Consider the following 24929-nt stretch of genomic DNA (forward strand, 5'->3'; position numbering starts at 1 on the left):
CCAGAAGACCGCACTGCGGTCAAATGACCGCGGCGGTCATTTTGACTTTCCCGATGGGCGGGCGGGCGACCGCCAAAAGGCCGCCCGCCCGCCCAGCGGGAAAGCCCCAGCAACGATGAAGCTGGCTCCGAATGGAGCCGGCGGAGTTGCTGGTGTGCGACGGGTGCAGTGGCACCCGTCGTGATTTTCAGTGTCTGCTTTGCAGACACTGAAAATCTGAATGGGGCCCTGTTAGGGGGGCACTGCAGGGGCCCCCAGGGGCCCCACGACACCCGTTCCCGGCAGCCTGTTCCTGGCGGTGTAAACCGCCAGGAACAGGCTGGCGGGAAGGGGGTCGGAATGGAGGAATGGAGGCGCCGCCGTGGAGGATTCCCTGGGGCAGGGGAAAACTGGCGGGAAACCGCCAGTTCCCCTTTTCTGACCGCAGATTTACCGCCGCGGTCAGAATTGCCCCAGAAGCACCGGCAGCCTGTTGGCAGTGCTTCCTCCGTCCCCGAGGCCCATGATGCAGTGGATGTGAAATATCAGTGGTCACAGGACTGTATGACCCCTGACATTAGTAAGTGTGACATTTGCTATCTCTGCAAGGAGCTTGTGTGACAAGAGGTGTATCATGTCTGAAAATGGATAGCAGAAGTGTCCCAGGTATGACAAGCAATGGTCACAACACATGCCCTGCACAGTCCATCCCTGGTATTAAGTCCTGCCACTGCATGTGTTAAGTCTCTGCCATCCCAGGTCTAGGGTGTGCTGTAAATGGACTATCTGTACCCTGGAATCATCATTTACACTCACCCAGACTCCCATTCTGACTCATGTTTGCTTCCCTTTTCCATATGGCATGCTATAGAAGAACTACATTAGCTTGCACGGACTTCAGGTCCCATAATGCACTGCCTGGAAGTCGGTAAGACCTGTAATCTTCTGTCCATTGCTTCCTATGGGAAAAGTCTGGTTGTACCTTTATACTGGATTCTCCCCTCCAGGAGAGACCGAAGCTGCACATACCTGGAAGCTGCACATACCTGTGACCTCTCTGGTGCAGCCCAGCCATGTGACTCTGCCCTGCCCTTGCTGCTGCCTGGAACTGCTTAGAAGCTACCATTCTCCGAAGCTCCTCGTCATGCATCGGAGGACAATTCATTTGTGACCAGAGCCCTTTTTGGATTGTGTTACATTCCTGATTATGCATGAACCTGCTCTCTATTTACACAGTGCTGTTCCTGATTCTCCCAGTCAGACTCTGCTCCCTGTTTCTAAGCCTTGTTCATGTTGATTCTGCCAGAGCCTGCTTTCTGTTACCCAGACCTTTTCCTGTCTTTGCGTCAATCAGAGCATGTTCCCTGTGCCTGAGTTTGACTCCTAGATGGTTCCCTTGCCTTCTGTTTCCTCTTTGGGTATTGTGTCTGGTAAGTGTACTATCAGTCCTCACCTGTCTAGAAGTTTTTAACTTTGTATTGTTCTGGCACCTGGTTTCCAGGAGGCTAATCCAGCCCCATCCTTTGTCTAGTGTTGCATGTAGTCATTAGTGCCTAACAGTGACAGTGTGCTATGGCTGTATTCCAGGATTTGTTACTGTGTCTCCAGCCCGACAAACAAGGGCTAGTCTTGTGTATGTAAGGACAATCCTTGTTTGTGCCTTAAGGGTCCAGACACAGATTCACTTCTGCTGTCACCTTTCTATGGGGCTTTCGTGGTGATTAGCTGTGAGATTAATCTGCACAGAGGCATTGACATTCCCTGTTGCTGTGGGAAGTTCTGAGCCCTACCCTGTGTACAATCTTAGTGATAAGCCCTGCATGTTTGTCGATTACTGACCCGTTCCATATTTGTCCACAATAAAGTTGCTCTGTATTCACTCTTCTGTATTATCTGCCTTACCATAGCTGCCCTATACCCTTGTATGCCTTTAGCTGCTCTTCTGCTTTGGTCCACGAGCGCACTCCACACATGCGGATATCCATTAAAATAGTAGTTTCCCGGTAATGCATGGTATTTTGCTGCACATGTAGGTTTTGCATCAAAGATATTCACACAAACTACCTATGCATCAAAAAAAATACACGCAAGATGGAAAACGGGAAGCAAAGGGGACAGGAAGTGATGTAACAGGAAATCCTGTATACAGACATGGTACTGTGGCCGTACTTTTACTTTCACTTTACAGTCTGTGTTTTTTCTTGACTGTGTTGCTGTGTCTTGGTGTTTCTCGTGTTTGTATTGTGTATATTGTATCTTGTGGTGTCTCTCTTCTGTCTTTTTGTATATTCTATTTGTATATTGTACCTGTTTAAGTGTTTTTCTGTAGTTTAGTGTTTTTTGGATTGTATTTGTACTGTTGGGTGTCTGTTTGGGGGTTAGATTAGTTATGGTTTGTATTTGGGGTTGTAAGATTCCTTTTTTCAGATTAATTTTTCTTCCTTTTTCCTTTTTTTTTTTTAAATGGTTGTGCACTAACATGTTGGGAAGGGTGAGGCTGACCCGCATGGGTGAGGAGGAGCTTGGAGCCTTTATGTGGCCGGTGTGCCACTTTCTGCCGATGATGCTGGAGTTGTGGGGGCATGTGATACAGGGGTAACATACGGAGGCAAGGCAGCTGCGTTGGGCCAAGGTGCTCTACCACCTCAAACGTGTCTTCAACACATCAAGGAACGAGGACCAGCTGAAGCATCACTGGGCTGACCTGGTGGCCTTAGAACAGGACATGCTGGACCACCTGGGGTTGGTGATCGGTGGCCCTGTTGGTGAGTATCACATTGACAAATGTGTACAGTAGAATGCTCCTGAGTGACAGTAGCAGATGTCTTGACGTGCTGCATGCAATGTTTGTGGCCATTTTGAATGTAAGTAGAACAAACTGTTAGTGTACCAGTACTGAGATGCATTCCACATGTTTATACATGTTGACAATGCAGTCCTGAGCTTTGTTGAGTCATGTCCGACTATTACTTAGGGCCACATGTACCAAGCTATTTATAATTTTCACAAACGGCCTAGTTTTCAGATTTTTTGTATTTAAGTCAGGAAAAATATTCATTCAAATGCACTCCCCCAATTTTGCCATTCTGCTATCACATTGCCCAATCACAAAACAGGGTTTGCTAGTGGCATTTAGGAAGGGGCGTTCCTATCCTATAATCGAATCGCAGTCTGCTGATTGATTCTTTCTTGAACACAAATGCTGGCACTAAATTATTGCAGTTACCATTCGTTTCAAGTTGGTGCTAACCCATTTGCAAAAGGGGAGGGGTCCCCATGGGATCCCTTCCCCTTTGTGAATGCATGGCCAAAAATTGTTTCTGAGCAGGAAGTTGAAACCACTCACCACTGGCTGCTTCCATAAAATTATTTCAGTCATAATTTTGTTTTTTTAAATACTTTTTGTTTACCCCTGCTGAAACAAGGTTGCAATTAACCGAAAATTGACAACCCTGTTTGAAAGCAGTCACAGACATGGTGGTCTGCTGAGCCCAGCAGGCCAGCATCCATCTGAGTGCCACCATTCCTAAGGGGTTTGCAAAATGAGACCTACCTCATCAAAAGTCATGAGGTAGGTCATTTGCTACCCCATTTGTGAATTGCGAATAGTGTCATTGACAGTGTTCTACCTCAGATTATCCTACTTGCTAATTGCTAGTTGCTTAATCTCGCAATGTGTGACTCACAAAACCTGATCTTGGTACATATAGCCCTGAGTAAAACATTTCAGGTGCAATGACAACACCTGTGCCCATGCATTCTGTCAATGATGATCAGCTAAGGAACTGTCAGCATACCACATTTCACTGTTTTGGGACAGCAAAGTGGGCTATCCATGTTTAGCGCTGCATTGTCATCATTACTCATACATGATCCCTGCCATCATCTTAGCAAAGGGGGCATATGCTGCTTAGGGAACACTGCCAATGGGGCATTTGTTACCTCCATACAACTGTGCCTCATCTGTTATGGACCACTGAATGAACTATAATTGCTGATTGAAAATTGACCCATGGAAATGCCATTGAAATTGTCACCCAATTACAAATCATGACATGGAGTAGCATCTGAAATGGATTAGCCACAAATCTTTGTAGTCAGGTTTAGCACCACATGATATCTGTGTCTATCACTCGCTGGAGTGTCAGTGTCAAGGCAAGGTTGCAGTGGTATGTCTGTTGGAGTGTCTACATGCAGGATCAGCAGCTCACCCATATAAAATGTTACACACTGTGATATGTTGTCCACACGTTTGTACAGTGATCAGATATTGAGCATATATTTACTTTCAATGTCTTACTGTCATGACCACACAAACTTGCCAAGTCAAATCAAAGAAGTGCATGAGAAAAGCAAAGAGATATCCTCAGTGGAGACAGCAAAGCGCAAACTGGAAAAGGTTTGCAGAGTAATCTTGCGCTTATTTCAAAGGAAGAATCAAGAAGAGAAGATCCAAGATGGCCGCTGTGAGTCCTGAAGGTTAGTTACAGTTCTAGTCTTGCAATCGGTTGGTTGCTAGGTTACGAGCTCTCCAGCTGGAAGCCTTGCACTTCAACTGAGGTCTGACAGGAATCAGCTGTGTGGAGAGAGAGAGCGCTTCAGAACAGAAACTCCTGTGAGGTAAAATTACATTTGAAGATTATATTACAGAAAACGGATAAATATTGTCAAGGTTTATTCGAAGAGTTTGATAGTAGACCTTTCCCGTGGAAGTCGGCAAGGCTACAGAGTTAATGTATGAATTAACCTTATGTTTACAAGGTTCTTGTTTAAGATATTAAAGTCAAAGAAAAAACGAACTTTAAAAGAGCAAGTATCTACAAATGTCAAGGTTATAAACAAAGGCCAAGTTTAAAGGAGAAACGAACTGTTAACAAATAAGCATTTACAAATTCAATGGTAATAAACCAAAATAGAGTTTAAAAGAGAAACAAACTTCAATAAACAAGCATTTACAACTACAAGTTATCGACAGATGTCGAAGTAAGGAAGGAGAAACTAACTGTAATAAACAAGCATTTACAAATACAAGTTATCAACAAATGTCGAAGTAAGAAAGGAGAAACAAACTTTAATAAACAAGCATTTACAAATACAAGTATTGACAGAAGTCACAATAAGACAGGAGAAATAAAATAACATCAGCTGATTTGAAGAACGCATTATCACCAACTATACATATATATATAGCAACATAAAACCAATCTCTAACAAAGGTTGAGAAGTTCTTCCAGAATCAGTAATAAGCATTTTTTTAAGAAGAGCTATCATTTATAGAGAGAAGCAAGGCTACAGAGAACTCAGGGTGAGTGAAGAAATAATAGAATTAAAGAGAATTAAGTGTTGAGAGTCGAAAGTGAAAAACTGATGTTGTATGTCCCTAGTAATTGCGACTGTGACTCTTGCAGGTGCTGTGTCCAATCTTAGATGTGAAGAGGCAGACTGAGTACTGGCGTTCCTCATCTCTGTGGCAGTCTCTCTACCATCCCATTCCCCTTTCCCCCTCCGGGGTACTCAGCACGAAGGATTAATATTCGTTGTGAGTAGCTCGGTTCGGGACTGAGGAGTTATCTTCTGCTTCTGAGGAAATCAAATTGAAGTATCCTGACACTTACAGGTAGACTAGCCCCCTATACCACTGGGAAAGTGGCTCGATTTGAGGACCCATATGTATCGGGTAAGTGTGCAAATGTCTGTCCTGTGTAGTGATTGCAGCTGTTGTGTGAGTGACTCTTGTGTGTTGCACTCATTGCAAGATATGACGAGCTGGCACGTGATCTGATATATTACTTGACTGGAGGCTGACATTGTTCCATGCAAAGGTTAGACATTCACTGGCAGAGAGCCATATATTAGGGGTATTGTGCTGTGCAATAGACAGCAGCATGTGAACAAGGTGATTAATAGTCACATATAATCCCACATTTGACTTGGAAGTGCTCCAGTGTCAGCAAGTCATACCCTAATTTTCACAAGACAATGATGCATCAGTTTTCCACACAAAATTGCACATCCCTGTATTGTAATTTACATGTAGGACTGTATGGGTAACTTTCCCCCAGCATCTAGCCCAATATTTTGTGCTCCATTTACGTGACACTTATGTGATATGTAATAGGCGTGCATGCAGCTCAAGGCCAGACATGTGCTGTCATCAATGTGGGTGATTTTGGAAATGTGTTGGTAGATCAGGTGTTGATGGTTCTCCTTAAATGGAAACATGAATGTAGATGTGATTAACCAATGGATTCCTCAACAGTTGTGATGATGTATTACATGCCCATCCCCCCTGAGGCACAGGGGTAGGGGAAGAACATATATGTAGGTAGATGTGATGTCACAGTGTAGATGACAGTCATCTCATTCAAGCATGCATGTGTCCAAAACAACACTGGCCCCTGATGATTAGCAACAGCATACCATCTTGCTAATTACATATACAAATCACTGGTCTTGGGTGCCTTGAAATTGACTCAAATGATAAGGATTAGTCAGCCTGGCCCATGTTAAGTACTTGCTGCATTTGCATTGTGACACATTGCACTACACCATTGCACAGATCACTTTATTTGGTAGACCTCTTGTGCTTTGCTGTGCTGTTAAATACTTGATGGTTAGGCAGTGTTGCCATTTCATTCCTCAGGGACAATATATCATCTGTACTGTGATTTGGACTGCATGTACAATTTGAGGGAGAGTGTTAGATTATCATCTGTACATGCATCACACAATGATAACACTAATGGTTGCCTGTCTCATTTTTACAGCTGCCAACATGAATGCAGCGGAGATCAGGGATTTCCAGAGGTGGGCAGTGAGGTAAAGGCATATATTGGATGTCGGGTCTGGGTTCCAGAGGATGGCAAGATGCTATCGGGAGAGAGAGCCACAGGAAAAGGGCTTTCAGCCAAGGGGGACTGGCATTTGCCACAACAGGTGGAGCCACCACCACAACTGCAGCCAGTAGCACAGCAGCCACCAGAACATCATCCACACCTGCTGCACCCTCAACATCAGGACCAAGACCCACCACACCTGCTGCACCTTCCATTTCAGCACCACCGACCACCACACCTGCAGGAGCAACTATGTCTGGTACACAGACCACCACATCTGCTACTTTGGACATGGCTGCCATTTCACAGCTCCAGAGGGACATGCGGAAAGACATTAAAAAGCTTGACCCTCTCCAGTGGGACGTGGACAGAAATAGCCGGAGGCTGAAATCGATAAAGAAAACTCTGAAGAGGGCAAACCTCTGACCGCCTGCCTTACCTCACCCCTAATTCCGTTCCCTCTCTCCTCTTTCCTTATCCAGTTTTTTAGTGGGTTTAGGGGGTTTAGTGATAGGTTAGAGCAGTGTAGTAGTTTAGATAGGATAAGAAGGTGTGGGTCATGTTGTTACATGTTAATTTGTGGCTGGGTTGGTAGTTAATGTTGTGGCTTTTGTATATTCTAATTAAAAATATATAAAACATTAAAAAAATACAAAAATATATATATTTGTTTAGTATTAGGTAGTATCTGTTTAGGTTAGTATATGTTGTCCTGCATGTGTCTTGTGATGTAAGGGGTGTGGGGGGCAAATGTTTAGAGTGTTTTGTTAGATGTGGAAAGTAAGCTTAGCATAGAGTAGTTAGGGACAGTTTTGAGTAATGTATAAATAGGATAGATCAGGTTAATATAGGTGTGTGACATTGTTTTAAGTTCTGTTTAGTACATAATTATTAAAGTTTTAGGAACTCCCTTATGGCATGTGTCATATGCTTGGGGAACTGGGTCTTTGCATGAGTGTACAGTACCAATTTTCTGTTGGCCTGTGTACTCCATCCTGCATCCACATCCCACTCTTGACATGTTAATTCCCACTTCCAACTGAGCTGTCACACTGGCGGCTACAAGAAATCTAAATCTCTATGCATCTGCCATCCATTGTACCCACCACTCAATGTGACTATGGTTCCCATGTATTGGACAGGTAGGTGTGGCTTTAAAGCTGTCATCGTTTGGGTCCTGTGTTGGAATGTTGGGCACGGTGGGACATCTGCCTGCAGCCTGATGTTCATGTGAACACTGCCAAAATGAGTAGTGTCAATTTCTGATTAGGTCAAGAATACACAATTAACGCCTATGTATTTTAAATGTACACCCAGCTGGTGTTTTTGGCCAAACACTCTTACACAGCCATTCCTGCTGTATGTTGTGGGTGAGGCATGTATGTTTTGAAGCAAATGTCACATACACAATGACTTTCTTGTAGGGGATGTGGCCAGCATTGACTTTCATCTTGTAGCTACCGTGGGCCAGAAATATACTATTATTACACTGCATTTGTCTCATTTTTTTAATGCACCAGCAGTGCAAACATACAAATTACAATGATATTTTGTAAGTTTGTGCTGCTTTTACTTCAAAAATGAGGCAAAAGCAGCACAGAAGAATTAGAAGTCATGGCCCTTGTGCTTAAATATCCACCCACATTATTTCTGCACTCTGGTATTGACAGTCTGTGACCATTGACATGTTACATGCATCACAAATCTCCAGCAAAGTAGATGTGTCACATTACACAGAGACAAAGTGGTTGTGTGGGTGATGTTTACTTTAGAGTGCTGTAGTGCAATATTTACATAGTCCAGGTTTGTGACCACATTAGTGTAAAGCATTCTATTGTGACGCAACACAAGTGAAAGGTTAAGGGACATGTCTTTGGACATGCTGAGATGAAGTGTTATTCAGTGCAGAGGAACATGAATTGACAATTGAGTAGTGAGAAACAATTGCAGACCATAGTGGTAAGGTTAACAGTGTGTCGGTGAAGAGTGCATGTCACCAACTGTAGCAACACTGGCATGCTGTCAAGCATGGGACAAATGAAAATCAGTGCCCATGTGGCATGGGCTGGTGCTACCGGGTACTCCTACAGGTAAAAATGATCTGTTCCACATCTTCATCCTCTGATGTGTGTGTCATCTCCTCTGTCCTTGATGATGGTGGTGGGTTTGAGGGGCAACACACACTTCAGTGGTTGGAGAAGTGGACTCCGAATTCCCGGCAGCTGCCATCTGTGGAACTAGATGTGGCATAACTGCAGCAAGGAGGAGCTGCAGATTATTGAATATAGCAGCAACATCCCTGTGGTAGGCAGCAATGTCTGCCCTGAGGGAGTCCAGCGTGTTGTCATGCATGCACCTGTAAGATTGTGAGATCAGGTGTTGTGGCAACTCCCTCACAGCAGTGGTGAGGTCCCTCACACACGGATGGACTCCTTGCAGTAGGGATTGTGTGACTTGTATGGCTCCTGACTGTTCTGCGACGTCATCATGCACATAAGCATCCTCTCAAGGCTGGCTGCCACAGTTTGCATCTCCACCCGAACCTCGTTGGCCAGCTCCTGCTGTACTCCCACTACTGTTGAGGGTTATCACCTGGTCATCCAGGTCATCAGGGTAGCCCAGGACAGACAGATCAACAGGAGAGCCATCTTCCTTTGCAATGAGATATTGCACAATTAGTGTGTCTGTGTTGTGGCAGTTGTAATGTGACGTCACTGACTTCCTATTGGTGGTACATTGTAATCTTGGTTCCTATGCATTGTTCCTGTCATTAATGCTTGCAGTCTCATAGGCCTATGCCCCACCTGCATGTCACATGTAATGTGGGCAGTTTGGGGAAATGTCTACGTCACATCTTCTAGGTGTGGGTTCTGTCCAAATTGTGGCTTGCCACATTCTTATCAGAATCAACCCTTCCTCTGCTTCCATTAGCATGGTGAGGCCTTGCAGTGATTGTTGGTGTGCTAATGCCACATGCACCACACATAACAATAGGGCCCTGTCCCAGTCTATCATTTTTCACATACACCTGTACGGTGCTGAGACCTAGCACCATACCATGTATTGCAGTTCCATGAAACAATACAAGTGTCACCATTGGTAGTTTCTCATGTTGATGTTTGCATATGTGTGCTACATTGCATTGCAGTGATGGGCCTGGCAGAGTTCCATTTCCTCTTATGACTGTGGGTATGTCCTCCCCCTCAATGCTGTTGTCTTGTCACTATGACTCCTGAGATGTTGCATGGTGGCATTGCAGCTATTGTGACACAGGCACATGGTTAGACCCTCGAATGGGTAGCATGGGTATTAGAATACTGCTTTGTACTTCATAATGTATGTGACAGTGCCTGATGTTTTTTGAGTCTATGGACATGGGCAGTTGACAGGAGTTGCACTTTGATAGGGATTGATGTTCATTGATCACGTAGTCATACTGATCCCTCATTTATTTTTATTTTTTTTATTTTTTTATTAACATGTCAGAAGAGAAGGACTATACAAATAAAAAAACACATAGGGGGTCATTCCGACTCCGGCGGGCGGCGGGCGCCGCCCGCCTGGCGGAGACCGCCAGAAGACGGTCATTCTGACTTTCCCGCTGGGCGGACGGGCGACCGCCAAAAGGCCGCCCGCCCAGCCAGCGGGAAAGCCCCAGCAAGATGAAGCCGGCTCCGAATGGAGCCGGCGGAGTTGTTGGTGTGCGACGGGTGCAGTGGCACCCGTCGCGATTTTCAGTGTCTGCTTTGCAGACACTGAAAATGTGAATGGGCCCAGTTAGGGGGCCCCTGCAGTGCCCATGCCAGTGGCATGGGCACTGCAGGGGCCCCCAGGGGCCCCACGACACCCGTTCCCGCCAGCCTCTTCCTGGCAGTGTAAACCGCCAGGAACAGGCTAGCGGGAAGGGGGTCGGAATCCCCATGGCAGCACTGCTTGCAGCGCCGCCGTGGAGGATTCCCTGGGGCAGGGGAAAACCGGCGGGAAACCGCCGGTTCCCCTTTTCTGACCGCGGCTTTACCGCCGCGGTCAGAATTGCCCCTGAAGCACCGCCAGCCTGTTGGCGATGCTTCCTCCGTCCCTGGCCCTGGCAGTCCATGACCGCCAGGGTCGGAATGACCCCCATAATATTTCCACAAACAGAAAAAAAAAAACTGGAAGGAGACAAATATATTCATCACATATCAAAATAGCCAACAACCTCTATGGTGTATCTTGATTTTCCAGCCATTTGGTCAGTGGTGCCCGAATTTGTTCCCCCCCTCTGTCTCTTCTTATAACCTTTTAGTTTATATAAGCTTAGTTCAATATTATAGATGGCAAATAATCTAGATCGCCATCCCTCAAACGTAGGGGGTTCTTTTTTGATCCAATCTGTTGCAATACAAAGACGATGTATTGCCATTGTTACAAATAAAAATCACCTTATTTTATACAATGAGGGCTCCATACCTTCAGTTGAATCCATAACCCCGAGTAATACCAGCATAACAGATAACTGAACGTTGCAGCCCGTAATCTTCTTGAGGAATACCTCTATCTCCCAAAAAAATACCCGCAACATTGGACATGCATAAAACATGTGCAGTATCTCAGCTTCCTCCTCCCCACAACGAGTACAAAGCCCAGAGGATTTCCCCCATTTTTTCAGCTTAGCAGGTGTGTAATATAAATCCCCCAATGTTTTATATTGCTGGGTTTTCAGATTAGCTTCGAGAAGTGTTGTGTCAGCCATAGCTAAAGATTGATCCATCCAGTCCCCAGCCATGCCAAACCGTGTAGTCCATCTTTCATTCTGATGTGCCATATCATCTGATTGTAAATCAACTAGCAAAGTATATATCATGCCAATCTTTGCACCACGATTAATAGCCTCAATTAATGGAATCTCAGTCATTTCTGGCATGTCGTGCTTCTGACAGCAAAATAAATTTCGTATTTGCAAAAACTTAAAGAAATTAGTCTTGGGTAAACCATATTGAGATTGCAACTCCATAAATGATTTACATCCAGATTTACAATACATGTCTCCAACATTCTTTATTCCCCTAGAACGCCAAAACACTAATATAGGATCTTTAAAGATATAGGGGGTCATACAACCCTGGCGGATGGTGTTAAAGCTGCGGTAATACCGCAAACAGGCCGGCGGACAAAAAAAGGGAATTATGACCGTGGCAGAAACCGCCAACATAGACAGCCACTTTAACACTCTGACCGCCACGGCGGTACAGACAAGCAGCGCGGCGGTGACCGCCAACAGACAGGCGGAAGACAGTGTACCGCCCACAGTATCACAACCCGCCAATCCGCCACCTTTTCTGGGGCGGATTCACCGTGGATAAAAACACGGCGGAAACAGCCATTTCTATGGGAAAACGCTCACCTCTACACATGCCACGAGGAAGGAGGCCACCATGGAGCCGGAACTACAAATACTCCCTGCTCTTGTCTTCCTGCTCCTCTACGAACACCAGCAACGTAGGCGCCAAAGACAACAGTGAGTACTGCACCTACGACATAGGGGAGGGGGGAGGCAAACGTCACAGACACACACACGCAACACCCCCACCCCGACCTTCACCCACTACACAACGCACACACTAATGCATTTCCAAACAGCACAGTACCAAGCCACAAGCCCCCCGGATGAATGCAAAGACAAAAGGAAATCAGTTCAAACTTTATAATGTAAAAAAATACAGTAACCAATGATATACAGATATATATATATAAACATGCAAAAATCATACATCACGATTAGTACTGCAGGTATGCACATATCAATGTCCGTGGACCAATGGGCCCACAATGCATGGGCGAGGACCACACTAGATACCTGTCCACAAACGGAGAGAACACTGCAGGGGCATCAGATAGAAATACACTAGGCACCTCAGGGGGAAGGGAAGCGGGGGCACCTCAGCCGGATGACTGCACCACGCCAGATCCACGACGGGGCTCCATGCCCATTGATGTATCCTGGGGAGTGCAAAGCCACAGTCTCTCAAGTCACTCCAGTGGGTGGTTTGCCCACTGCTTTATCCTGGGGAGTGCAAAGCCACAGTCTCTCAAGTATCTACAGTGGGTGGTTTGCCCACTGCTTTATCCTGGGGAGTGCAAAGCCACAGTCTCACAAGTCACTCCAGTGGGTGGGTTGCCCACTGTATCATCCTGGGGAGTGCAAAGCCACAGTCTCACATGTCTCTACAGTGGGTGGTTTGCCCACTGTACCATCCTGGGGAGTGCAAAGACACAGGGGGTCATTCTGACCGCGGCGGACGGCGGTCGCCGCCCGCCAAGCGGTTCCCGCCGAAAGACCGCTCCGCGGTCAAAAGACCGCGGCGGTCATTCTGGCTTTCCCACTGGGCCGGCGGGCGACTGCCGAAAGTCCGCCCGCCAGCCCAGCGGGAAACACCCTTCCCACGAGGACGCCGGCTCAGAATGGAGCCGGCGGAGTGGGAAGGTGCGACGGGTGCAGTTGCACCTGTCGCGAATTTCAGTGCCTGCAAAGCAGACACTGAAATTCTTTGTGGGGCCCTCTTACGGGGGCCCCTGCAGTGCCCATGACATTGGCATGGGCACTGCAGGGGCCCCCAGGGGCCCCGCGGCACCCCCTACCGCCATCCTGTTCCTGGCGGGAGAACCGCCAGGAACCGGATGGCGGTAAGGGGTGTCAGAATCCATGGAGGATTCTCAAGGGCAGCGGGAAGTCGGCGGTACACCGCCGACTTTCCGTTTCTGGCCGTGGCTGAACCGCCGCAGTCAGAATGCCCAGCGGTGCACCGCCAGCCTGTTGGCGGTGCTACCGCCGACCTCCGCCATGGCGGTAATTACCGCCAGGGTCAGAATGACCCCCACAGTCTCTCAAGTCTCTACAGTGGGTGGTTTGCCCACTTCTTTATCCTGGGGAGTGCAAAGCCACAGTCTCACAAGTCTCTACAGTGGGTGGTTTGCCCACTGTACCATCCTGGGGAGTGCAAAGCCACAGTCTCACAAGTCTCTACAGTGGGTGGGTTGCCCACTGTACCATCCTGGGGAGTGCAAAGCCACAGTCTCACAAGTCTCCACAGTGGGTGGGGTGCCCACTGTACCATCCTGGGGAGTGCAAAGCCACAGTCTCTCAAGTCTCTACAGTGGGTGGTTTGCCCACTGCTTTATCCTGGAGAGTGCAAAGCCACAGTCTCTCAAGTGGATAACAGTCTCCACTGGATCTGGAGGGGGACTGGTGCCCAGAGTGCTTTCATCCTGTGCAGGACAGACGGAGTGGATGCAGGTCTCCACTGGTTCTGGAGGGGGACTGGTGCCCAGAGTGCATCACGCTCCCCGTGACGGTCCCAGTTCCGTCACTGTCCCAGCTGCACATGGGCTAACGATGCTTGATTTGGCAGTCTTTGCCCTGTTCAGCGGTCTTCACCATGGCGGTCTTTGCCCTGTTCAGCGGTGCTTGACTTTGCAGTTTCTGACCTGTGCAGCGGTGTTTTGCCATGGCGGTTTTTGCCCTGTTCAGCGGTGCTTGCCATGGCGGTCTTTGCCCTGTTCAGCGGTGCTTGCCTTTGCTGTCTCTGACCTGTTCAGCGTTGCATTGCCATGGCGGTCTTTGCCCTGTTCAGCGGTCTTCACCATGGCGGTCTTTGCCCTGTTCAGTGGTGCTTTGCCCTGTTCATCGGTCTTCACCATGGCGGTCTTTGCCCTGTTCAGTGGTGCTTGACTTTGCTGTCTCTGACCTGTGCAGCGGTGTGTGGCATGAGGTTCCCTCAGTGCCCAGCGGGGCTGTGGCTGCTGGGGCCCTCCAGGGCACTGACGCTGGCGGTGGTCTCCGGACCAGTGACAATACTGCTGCCCTCCAGGGCACTGACTCTGGCGGTGGTCTCCGGACCAGTGACGATACTGCTGCCCTCCAGGGCACTGACGCTGGCGTGGTCTCCGGACCAGTGATGATACTGCTGCCCTCCAGGGCACTGACTCTGGCGCTGGTCTCCGGACCAGTGACTATAGTGCTTGCGGTGGCGTCCTGGCCGGCTGGGAGGATGGCGGCCTTCTCCGCCGTGCTGCTCTTACCAGACCCTGGAGACCTCTTCTGCCCCTTTACCACCTTAGGAGGAGTCACAGCTGACTCGGCACTCCCCCCGGGACCCTTGTGAGCTGTTTTGCCGGCCGGAGTCTTCACCCTCTCCCGTCGGGCACATTCCAACTTATGGTGCTTTACAGGGGGTGGACTGGCAGTGCTTTGGCTCCGTGCCACACTGGCTGCCCTGGTGGCCAGTGCACTCCACAGACCTTTAACACGCACCACTGGTACCGGACTTTTTTTGGCTGAGGTGCTACTACGGGACCTATGAATAGGAGGGGTGGGGGCGGTGGGGAAGAGGTCAACGTTGGGAGGCCATCCCCAGCTGAGCCTCCGCCGTCTTCTTGCTCCAGCGGCGAATGTCCTCCCATCTTTTACGGCAGTGGGTGCCCCGTCTCTGGTGGACCCCCAGGGTCCGGACGTCCTTGGCGATGGCACGACAAATGTCCTTCTTCTGGTGGGCGCTGACCTACATGACATGTACAGGGGAAGAAGAGAAGTCATTAGCAGCTGCACCGTCGAAGTGAGTGGCCCCCATCCCTACCCTTGCCATGTGGCACATGCATTCACAGTCCTTCATGGTTGCAGAACTCTGCCCCCTTCCTACTGACATCCAGCCCTCTCCCCCCAGCATAGCCCATACAACGTGCTCCCTGTGTACTTACCTGTTTGTCTGGAGGACCGTAGAGTAGCGTGTACTGGGGGAGACCCCGTCCACGAGCTTCTCCAACTCCTGAGCAGTGATGGGAGGGGCCCTTTCCCCAGACGCAGCAGCCATTGTCTCTTCCAGACCGAGGTTAAAGCAGCACTTGCAGTGTAGGTCCTCTCCTGTCGAAGATCAGGTATCGAGTGATTGAACAGATAGAAAATGGCGGTCACGTCTGCGGCGGTGACTTCCGTGGTGGTGCGTATCATCACCGCCGGCGCAATTCATCATTGGCTCCTGGGACCCATAGGGTCCAATGTTAACCAATGCAGCATTGCGCTGCGGTCTACGTCCGCCTACCGCAACGGTGTACAACACCAGCGCAGTTACCTCACATCCCATTGTCCCAGTTTAGAGGTCAGGCAGCCGCCATTTCAGGGGCCCACATGGCTTCATTTACTACTGTGTCACACATACCTAGGCCTACACTCAACACACATACAGGAAGAGTTTTGTATTTGGTGTTGTGTTCTGTGTAGCTGTGGGTACATACCTGAGAATTTGTTGACTCTGTGGTCGATGTTGTCCTTCTTAGGCACCGTCAGCTGGGACATTTGAGGAGATGGCAGAATCCTCCGGTGTACCGACCGCTGGTGGACCTGTTAACAATGGAGGAGCGACATTTGATCATCAACTACAGGTTTGACTGTGCCACAATCCAGGAACTGTGTACCCAGTTGGAGCCAGACCTGATCTCACCAATCCGCCATCCCACAGGAATACCCCCTGAAGTGCAGGTGCTATCAGTGCTCCGTTTCCTTGCAAGTGGATCATTTCAAACAACAGTGGCCATGGCATCAGGGATGTCCCAGCCTATGTTTTCCAATGTGTTGTCCAGAGTGCTGTCTGCACTGCTGTAACACTTGAGGAGTTACTTCGTTTTCCCTCAGGTGGAGGATTTGGCTACAGTTAAAGGTGACTTCTATGCCCTGGGACATATCCCCAACATCATAGGTGCTATTGATGGCACCCATGTAGCTCTGGTCCCCCCCGCAGGAGTGAACAGGTGTAAAGGAACCGGAAGAGTTATCATTCCATGAATGTACAGATGGTATGTTTGGCAGACCAGTACATCTCCCAGGTAAATGCTATGTTCCCTGGCTCAGTGCATGACGCCTACATCCTGCGGAATAGCAGCATCCCGTATGTGATGGGTCAACTCCAGAGGCACTGTGTTTGGCTATTATGGGACTTTGTTTACCCCAACCTGTCATGGCTATTGACCCCAGTGAGGAATCCCAGGACCAGGGCAGAGGAATGCTACAATGAGGCCCATGGGCGGACTAGGAGGGTGATCGAACGCACCTTCGGCCTCCTGAAGGCCAGGTTCAGGTGCCTCCATATGACAGGTGGTTCCCTATTCTACTCACCAAGGAAGGTGTGCCACATCATCATCGCCTGCTCGATGCTTCACAATCTTGCTTTGCGACCCCAGGTGCCTTTTCTGCAGTGTTGTGGCTGCTGTGGAGCCTGTGGACAGTGATGAGGAGGAAGCTGAGGAAGAAGACATAGACAACAGGGAGTCAGTCATACAGCAATATTTCCAGTGATACACAGGTGAGAACAATTTTTTTACTATTACATTCACTTTCACACTTCTACCTCTATCCTGTCTGTCAGTTTGAAGCAGTATTTGGTAACTGAGTTGTACATTTCCATTACGGTTTCACAGGTGTGCTTACCAACGTGTGTCATCTGCTTGCATCCTTCATGGACTTGTGATGTGTGACATAGGTATGTTGGCATTACATTTGAAAATGCATTTTGTCACTGTCATAGCTAATACACATTTTCAAAATCACAGACTGACTCCAGATTGTTTTGTGGTTCAAGGGTGTTTATTGAAGTGCTAATTATTGGAGGGGGTGGCAAAATGGTGATGGGTGATGGTGGAGGAATGTCCATGGCAGAGTCCAGTCTATTAGTCTCACAGGTGCACTGCCCATATGGGCATAGGAAGTGAAGCTGGGGCAGTTTAAGTATGGACAGGGTTACAAAGTGGGACAGTGGGATGACAATCAGGGTGGTCTCATTTCCTGGTGGGGGTCTTGCCATCTTGCTCTGTCCTGTTCCTGGATCTCAGGGACCGCTTGCGGGGTGGTTCTCCGTCTGCAGGGGGTGGGGTGCTGGTGTGGTGGTCCAGTGGCGGGGTGTCCTGTCCACAAACACCGGCGGAGGTGGTGGGCAGTTCATCGTCCAGGCTAGTGTCAGGGGCCCCTTGGAGCACCACGGTGTCCCTCATGGTCTTTTGTATGTCCTTCAGCACCCCTACGATGGTGCCCAGGGTGGAGCTGATGGTCCTGAGCTCCTCCCTGAAGCACAAATACTGTTCGTCCTGCAGGCGCTGGGTCTCCTGAAACTTGGCCAGGACCGTAGCCATCTCTCCTGGGAGTGGTGGTATGCTCCCATGATGGAGGAGAGGGCCTCGTGGAGAGTGGGTTCCCTTGGCCTCTCCGCCCCCTGTCGCACAGCAGCCCTCTCAGTTCCCCTGTGTTCCTATGCCTCCGTCCCCTGGACCGTGTGCCCACTACCACTGCCCCAGGTCCCTGTTGTTGTTGGGCTGGTGGGTTTCCTGGGTTCCCTGTAGTGGTGGACACACAGCTGATTGACGTGTCCTGGGTACGGAGGTATGGCCCCACTGGGTGGGTGCTGTGCTGGTGTTACCAGAGGGTGGAAGGTCAGTGTTGGGCTGTGCCTGTGCGAGGGGAACCGACTGTCCCGAGGCCCACGATGGTCCGGGCTGGCCATCTGGATCCAGTTGGCCAGAGCTGCTGTCGTCACTGTGGGCCTCTTCTGTGGGTGGGGTGGAGATGTCTGGACCCTCCTGTCTGGTGACGTTACGTAGTGGTCCTGCAGGGGTATAAGAGCATGATTATTGTATGTGTGTGTGTCATGGTGTGCAATGGCTGGGTGTGCGTGTACCCCAGTGCAAGCATTCCAGTGTGGGGCTTGTGTGATGATGGTTGGGGGGTGTTATGGGTATGTGCTGTGGGAATGCTTTAGTGAGGGGTGACCATGCTTTGTTGTGTCATGCAGTGCTTGGTGTTGGGATGTGTGGTTTGTGTTATGAGTACATTAGTGAGGAGTTGGAGTGATAGGGGAGGGGAGGGGGTGAGAGTGGGGTTAAATGATAGCATGCAGGTAGGGTGGGGGATATGATAGTTAAGATTTGACCTACCAGTGTCCATTCCTCCACCAACTCCTCTGAGGCCCTCTGGGTGCATGATGGTCAAGACCTGCTCCTCCCATGTTGTTAGTTGTGGGGGAGGAGGTGGGGATCCGCCGCCAGTCTGCTGAATTGCGATGTTGTGCCTGGAGACCACTGAACGCACTTTCCCCTGTAGATCGTTCCACCTCTTCCTGATGTCCTCCCGATTTCTTGGATGCTGTCCCACAGCGTTGACCCTGTCGATGATTCTTCGCCATAGCTCCATCTTCCTGGCTATGGAGGTGTGCTGCACCTGTGATCCAAATAGCTGTGGCTCTACCCGTACGATTTCCTCCACCATGACCCTGAGCTCCTCCTCGGAAAACCTGGGGTGTCTTTGGCGTGACATGGGGTGGTGTAGGTGATGTGTGGGGTGGTGTATGTGTTGATGAGTGTGGTCATGTGTGGTGGTGTGGGGTGTTTTGTGCGTGGATGTTGTGTGAGTGTTGGTGTTGTGTGCCTCTGTGTGGTGGGGTTGTCTATTGCTGTGCTCTCTGTCTGTCACCTTCGTCTATAAGTTTTGGATGTAGGGGTTTGTGGGTGATGTGGGTGTGTGCTTTATATTGTGTTGTGTGTGTGGGAGTGGTGTTTGTATGTGTATCAGGTGTGTGTATCTGGAATTGTCCAATGTGGCGGTATTTTGGAGATGTGTGTGTATTGTGAGCGCTGCGGTGTGTACTGCCAAAAGAATACCGCAGTTGAAAGACCGCTGCGTGGATTCGTGGGTCGTGATAGCATGGGCGTGTTTCTGTTGGCGTGACAGTGGAGGTTTTGTTTTCGCCAGTTTATCACTGACCTTTGGTGTGGCGGACTTGTGTGGGTGTCTGAATTTCGGCGGATTCCGAGATGTGGGTCATAATAGCTGTGGCGGTTTTCCGCGGCCATGGCGGTGTGTTTGCGGTCTTCTGCACGGCGGTAAGCGGCTTTCACCGCCAATGTTGTAATGACCCCCATAATCAGGAATAGCAGAGAAATTCATTGGCGTATAAACTGTAATCCTTCCCAATCCCATACTCCGTTTTACCTGGGCCCAAACCTTGTAGGCAGCTAAAAAAGGCTTAAATCTTACTTTTTTAAAATAACTTGGGGCCATATGTACAAACACTTTTTGTCATAGACACAGAATGGGGAAAAACCTTTGCTACATCTGGCCCTTGGTTCCTCGAATTTCGACAGCCAGCCGCTTGCTTCCCCACCCGCCATCATAGTATAGATAGAGGTTTGATTTACTTCTATAACTCCTCTGGGGCTTCCCCTTATAAGTTCATCCATATTTTGGAGACAACAAGCATAGTAATACAGTGTAAAATTGGGAACTGACCAGCCACCACGACCCTTAGAAAGTGTCATATACAGTACTTCATTGCCCTTCTAGATTTAGCGTAGCCCCACAAGAAGTTATTCCCTATTTTTTCCAATCTTTTAAGCCAATTTTTAGTAACCTTGAGGGGAATAGCCCGAAATAAATATAGTATTTTCGGGAGAACCATCATTTTTAAAACATTACAACGACCCTCCAATGATAAGTGCAAATTATGCATTCTGTCTAAATCACTTTTTCTTCTACTTAACAATGGAGCGAAATTAAGTTCCACCAATCGATTGACCGCAGAAGTTATTTTAACCCCCAAATACACCGCATCAGATACCACCCGCTTATCTATTAATGAGGTATGCTCAGGACATACTATCTGCGTCTTGCCAGAATTCAACTTGCATCTGGAATATCTTCCAAACTCTCTTGCCTCTATCTCAACTGCCTTAATAGCACCCTCCGGACTACTTGTCACTATGGCTACATCATCAGCATAAGCAAACACCTTGTATGCTTCTCCATGATATAATAATGGTTTAATATTTTTGCATTCTTCTAATCTTAATAAAAAAGGATCAATATATAAAGCAAAAAGCAAGGGGGAGCAAGGGCACCCCTGTCTGGTCCCCCTTGAAATTTAAATAATGCCTGACTCCAAGCCCGCAATACAAATTCTAGCTTTAGGGGCTACATATAAGGTTTTTATAGCTGTGATATACCCTCTCCCTATACCTTTCCACTGCAGAGTTTCCCATAGAAACTTTCATGATACTCGATCAAATGCCTTCTCAGCATCTAGTAGTAATAGCCCAAGAGTTGTTTGATGCAGCTCTGCAAGATCAAACATAGATATTATTATTCTTATATGATCGATCGTATCTCTGCCGGGAATAAATCCATGTTGTTTTTTCCCTACCAAACTAGCTATTACATTTGCCAATCTACTGGCCAAAACCTTTGCATAGATCTTCCCGTCTACATTCAGCAAAGATATTGGTCTATATGAGCTGGGAAGCTCTGCTGGTTTATCCTTTTTTTTTAACACTATAATATTAGCGTGTTCCCAAGATAAGGGTGCTTGACCTACCTGTGCTTTGCAAAAAGTGATATGTATGTCCCTTTTTATGTCTGTCAAAAAAATCTTATAAAATTCAAGTGGTATGGCATCAGGCCCAGCCGCCTTCCCCGCTGCCAGGGAACTCACAGCTTCAATTATCTCTCCAATTTGAATTGGTGCATCTAATACACTTTGTTCCTCGAGAGAGAGCCTTGTGCTTTTTAATTCACCCAAAAATCCGCTGACCTCTTTTTGAAGCTGTTCAGAGTGACCTATTTCCTCTCTATACAGATCCTGGTAGTAATCCTTAAAGATCTCTGAAATTTCTTCTAGCTGTCCATGTTTCTGGCCATTAATATCAATGATATTTAAAATATTTAGCTTGACAACCTTTTGCCTTATGCGCCTAGCTAAGACTTTTCCTGTTGTTTCGCCATATTCGTAATACTCAAACCGGTGACTTTGATAATCAGCTGCAACTGTTTTGTTCAGGTAAGCATTTATTCTAGCTTTGAGGATCATCGTCTGAGTCTGTATAGAAGTAAAATCTCCCTTACTAGTAATTTTAAGGGCTAATTCCCTCTCTTTTGCTATTAATCTTTTCTGAAGCTCTGCAATTTCTTTCCCCCTAGCTGCCTGTACTCCCAAACTATAGCTAAGGGTTTCACCCCTTACAGCGGCTTTAAATGAATCCCATACCATCCCGCAATCTGCTGTGTTTCTATTGATTTAAAAAAATGTATGAATCCACACTCTCATATGAGATATATATCCTGGGTCGACCAACAGTTTCCTATCAAATGTCCACACACGACGTGGACTTAATGGCCCCCTTCCTGCTATAGACAGAATTAGCGGATTGTGATCTGATAAAAATCTAGGCTTACATTCTATTCCAACCCCTTGAATTAAACTTTGTGAAATAAAAAAATAATCCAGCCGTACTAATTTCGCATGAGGGATGGAGTAGTAAGTATACCCCGGGTTTGGAGCTTTAATATTTTCCCAAACGTCCATCAATCCCTGATCCACCCCTAACCTCCTTAAAGCCTTCCATACTTTAGGCTTTCGACCCTGATATAAACTCTGAGCAGCCATACTGTTGCTACCTACCTCTAAATGAATATTTAAATTGCCACATACAATTAATGGTAAGGGCCATCCAGTAAATTCTACATTCAATGTATCCAGAAGCTTAGCCCCATCAAAAACTGACCCATATATAGTACATAGAGTAAATTTAAATGTATTCACAGAGAGTTCTGCGAGAGCCCAACGCCCATCACCACTTGGTAGAGTTCGGCAAACATGAACATTACCCATTCTAGCAAATATCGCCACACCACGTGTCAATACCTCCTGTCGGGTACAAACCACAAGTGTTAAACCAAGTTCTCTCAGTAGCTCACGTCTGCTCCATGAAATATGTGTTTCTTGTAAACAGTATAGATCTGATTTATTCAGTTTAAGACCAGCTGCCACTCTTTTCCTTTTTTGAGGGCTATTAAGACCACAGATATTCACTGTGCAGATCCTTGATCTATTTGCCATTTTGACCAATTTGTTGTACCAGTCTTGCGACACAGCTCCTTCGTCTAAACAAACCTACTTGTTGGTTTTGAGCCCTATTAATCCTCCTCTTCTGGCATGTCTCCATTAACTTATTCCTTACGTTACTACCTGTACAAGTGCTCCCCCATCCCCCACCACCCCTCCTCCATCCTCCCACCTCCCCACCCCCTGCCACCCAACCCTACTACCAACCCCATCCCCCCACACCTATACTCCCCTGTATCCTTACACCCAGTTTATGGAAAGTATGGGACCCCACTGTCCCTAACGATGGTAGCACATCTGCTCCGACCGTCCCACCCAGTGAATTTTGTACTTTTTATACCAAACCTCAAGACTACCTTATAGCATCATAGCCTTAGCATTTTATATCTATCTATCTAAATGCTATCTTTGTCTAAATTTTATGGTTGAAAAGAAAGAAATAGCAGGGGGGGGAAACACAGAAGATTATTTACCACCACCTCCTCCTCCCACCTCTCAACACCTTACCCATTCTGCTTTCCCCCACCCCCCCCATTTTTCAAGAACCCTACATCAAGAACCCTGACCACCTAGTCCGCCCAAAAAGGCTCTTGCTTTCACCTCTGACGTAAAATATTGGGTCCTGTTATCCATTACTACCTTCAATTTAGCAGGGTTTAACAGAAAGACCTGTGCCCCCTTATTCTGAAGTGGCTGAATTAACTGACGGAGCCTCCATCTTTTTTCAACAGTAGTATGACAGAAATCTGGCCTCACAAAAAACTCACACCCCTTAGCCTTGCTTCTAGAGTTAGGTCGGGCGCGATCATATACGGCCTGTTTCGCCTGAAAATTAAGCAGAGAAATTAACATCGCTCTTGGCCTACCACTTACTCCTGCTGGGGTTAACCCAGCTCTATTAAAAAGGAATAGGTGGGCTCTTTGAATCTCTCTGTCCCAATCCCATTGCTGTAAATCAGGAAAGGCCTCCTGAAAAAGTGCAATCATAAAGCTATGTGTATCAGATCCTTCAGTTCCCTCTGGTATACCCAGTACTCGCAGGTTATCACGCCTTAGTCTGTCCTCTAAATCCTTCAGTTTCCACTGAGTATCCTCAAGTTGTTTCTCCATAGCTTCTCTTGCTGGGATCCAGCATCATCTTCCAAATGAGAGATACGAGTCTCCACTTCTTCCATCCGCGTAGCAAACTCCGAACATGTTTTAGCCACCTGGCGAATTTGGATTTGCATCTTTCGACAGGCTAATTGAGTCCTACGGCTCTCAGACTTAGATACTTCTCGATGTTCCATAATACTTTGATATATGGTTTCCAACGACACGGGGTTAGACTGTTTTTCAGTATTATCATGTAGGGTCAAATCACCCTTAGAGTATTCCCACTGAAGACCCTTAGTATCCAGGGAATTAGTAGAGTGCTCATTGAGCCCTAGTTGTTCGTTTCTCTTCCTCTGCTTCTTCCTAACCGTGGCATTCTTACTACTTTCATGTAATTCCTTCCCCAGCACTGAGGAGGACATTTCAGACTCAAGCCCCGAAGAAGTTCTATCAGCCTCTAAGTCCAATTGCTCATTGCTTGACCAGCTTGAATGATCCGATAATGAAAATAACTTATCTCCTTGCGTTACCTCATTGTCTTGTGACACAATAAGACCCTATTTTAATGGGCTTGTACCAGCGAAATGTAACAGGTCCTCTCCTGGGCTGTCAACCATATTAGCTCCATCACAACTGGGGGAGTTTTGTTGTTGCTGTTGTTGGCCCACCTCTTCTACATGTGACAGTATCATATCATTTTGAAAGCTATTCAGCCGATCCACCTGATTGTCGACAACATGCTTTTATGAGCACACTACATCTGAGGCATAAACCTGCCCCCCCTCCTTCCTGCGGGGGGAGCACTTCATCAGCCTCCATCTCAATAGTCGTTAATTGATCAGCCACCACAACAGCTGAGGGGGCCCTCGCATCTATACCCCCTACCGGTATATCCTTCCCTCTCTCAAGAAACCTATCCAACGAGGCATTCTTGGTTTTAGGATTCGTCCTCTCCCCGAGCCATGTTTTATATCCGCTGTTGCCCCCTGTCGAATTGACGCGCTAACCCTTAACGGTTTTCCACATCCAGACAAAGTCATACTTTTCGCTCCTTTAGGCGGCATTTTTATCCCCTTCACTCTCCAAAACGCAGATGCATTACTGCAAT

The sequence above is a fragment of the Pleurodeles waltl genome, chromosome 4_1, assembly GCF_031143425.1.
Source record: "Pleurodeles waltl isolate 20211129_DDA chromosome 4_1, aPleWal1.hap1.20221129, whole genome shotgun sequence".
NCBI classification, from domain to species: Eukaryota; Metazoa; Chordata; class Amphibia; order Caudata; family Salamandridae; genus Pleurodeles; species Pleurodeles waltl.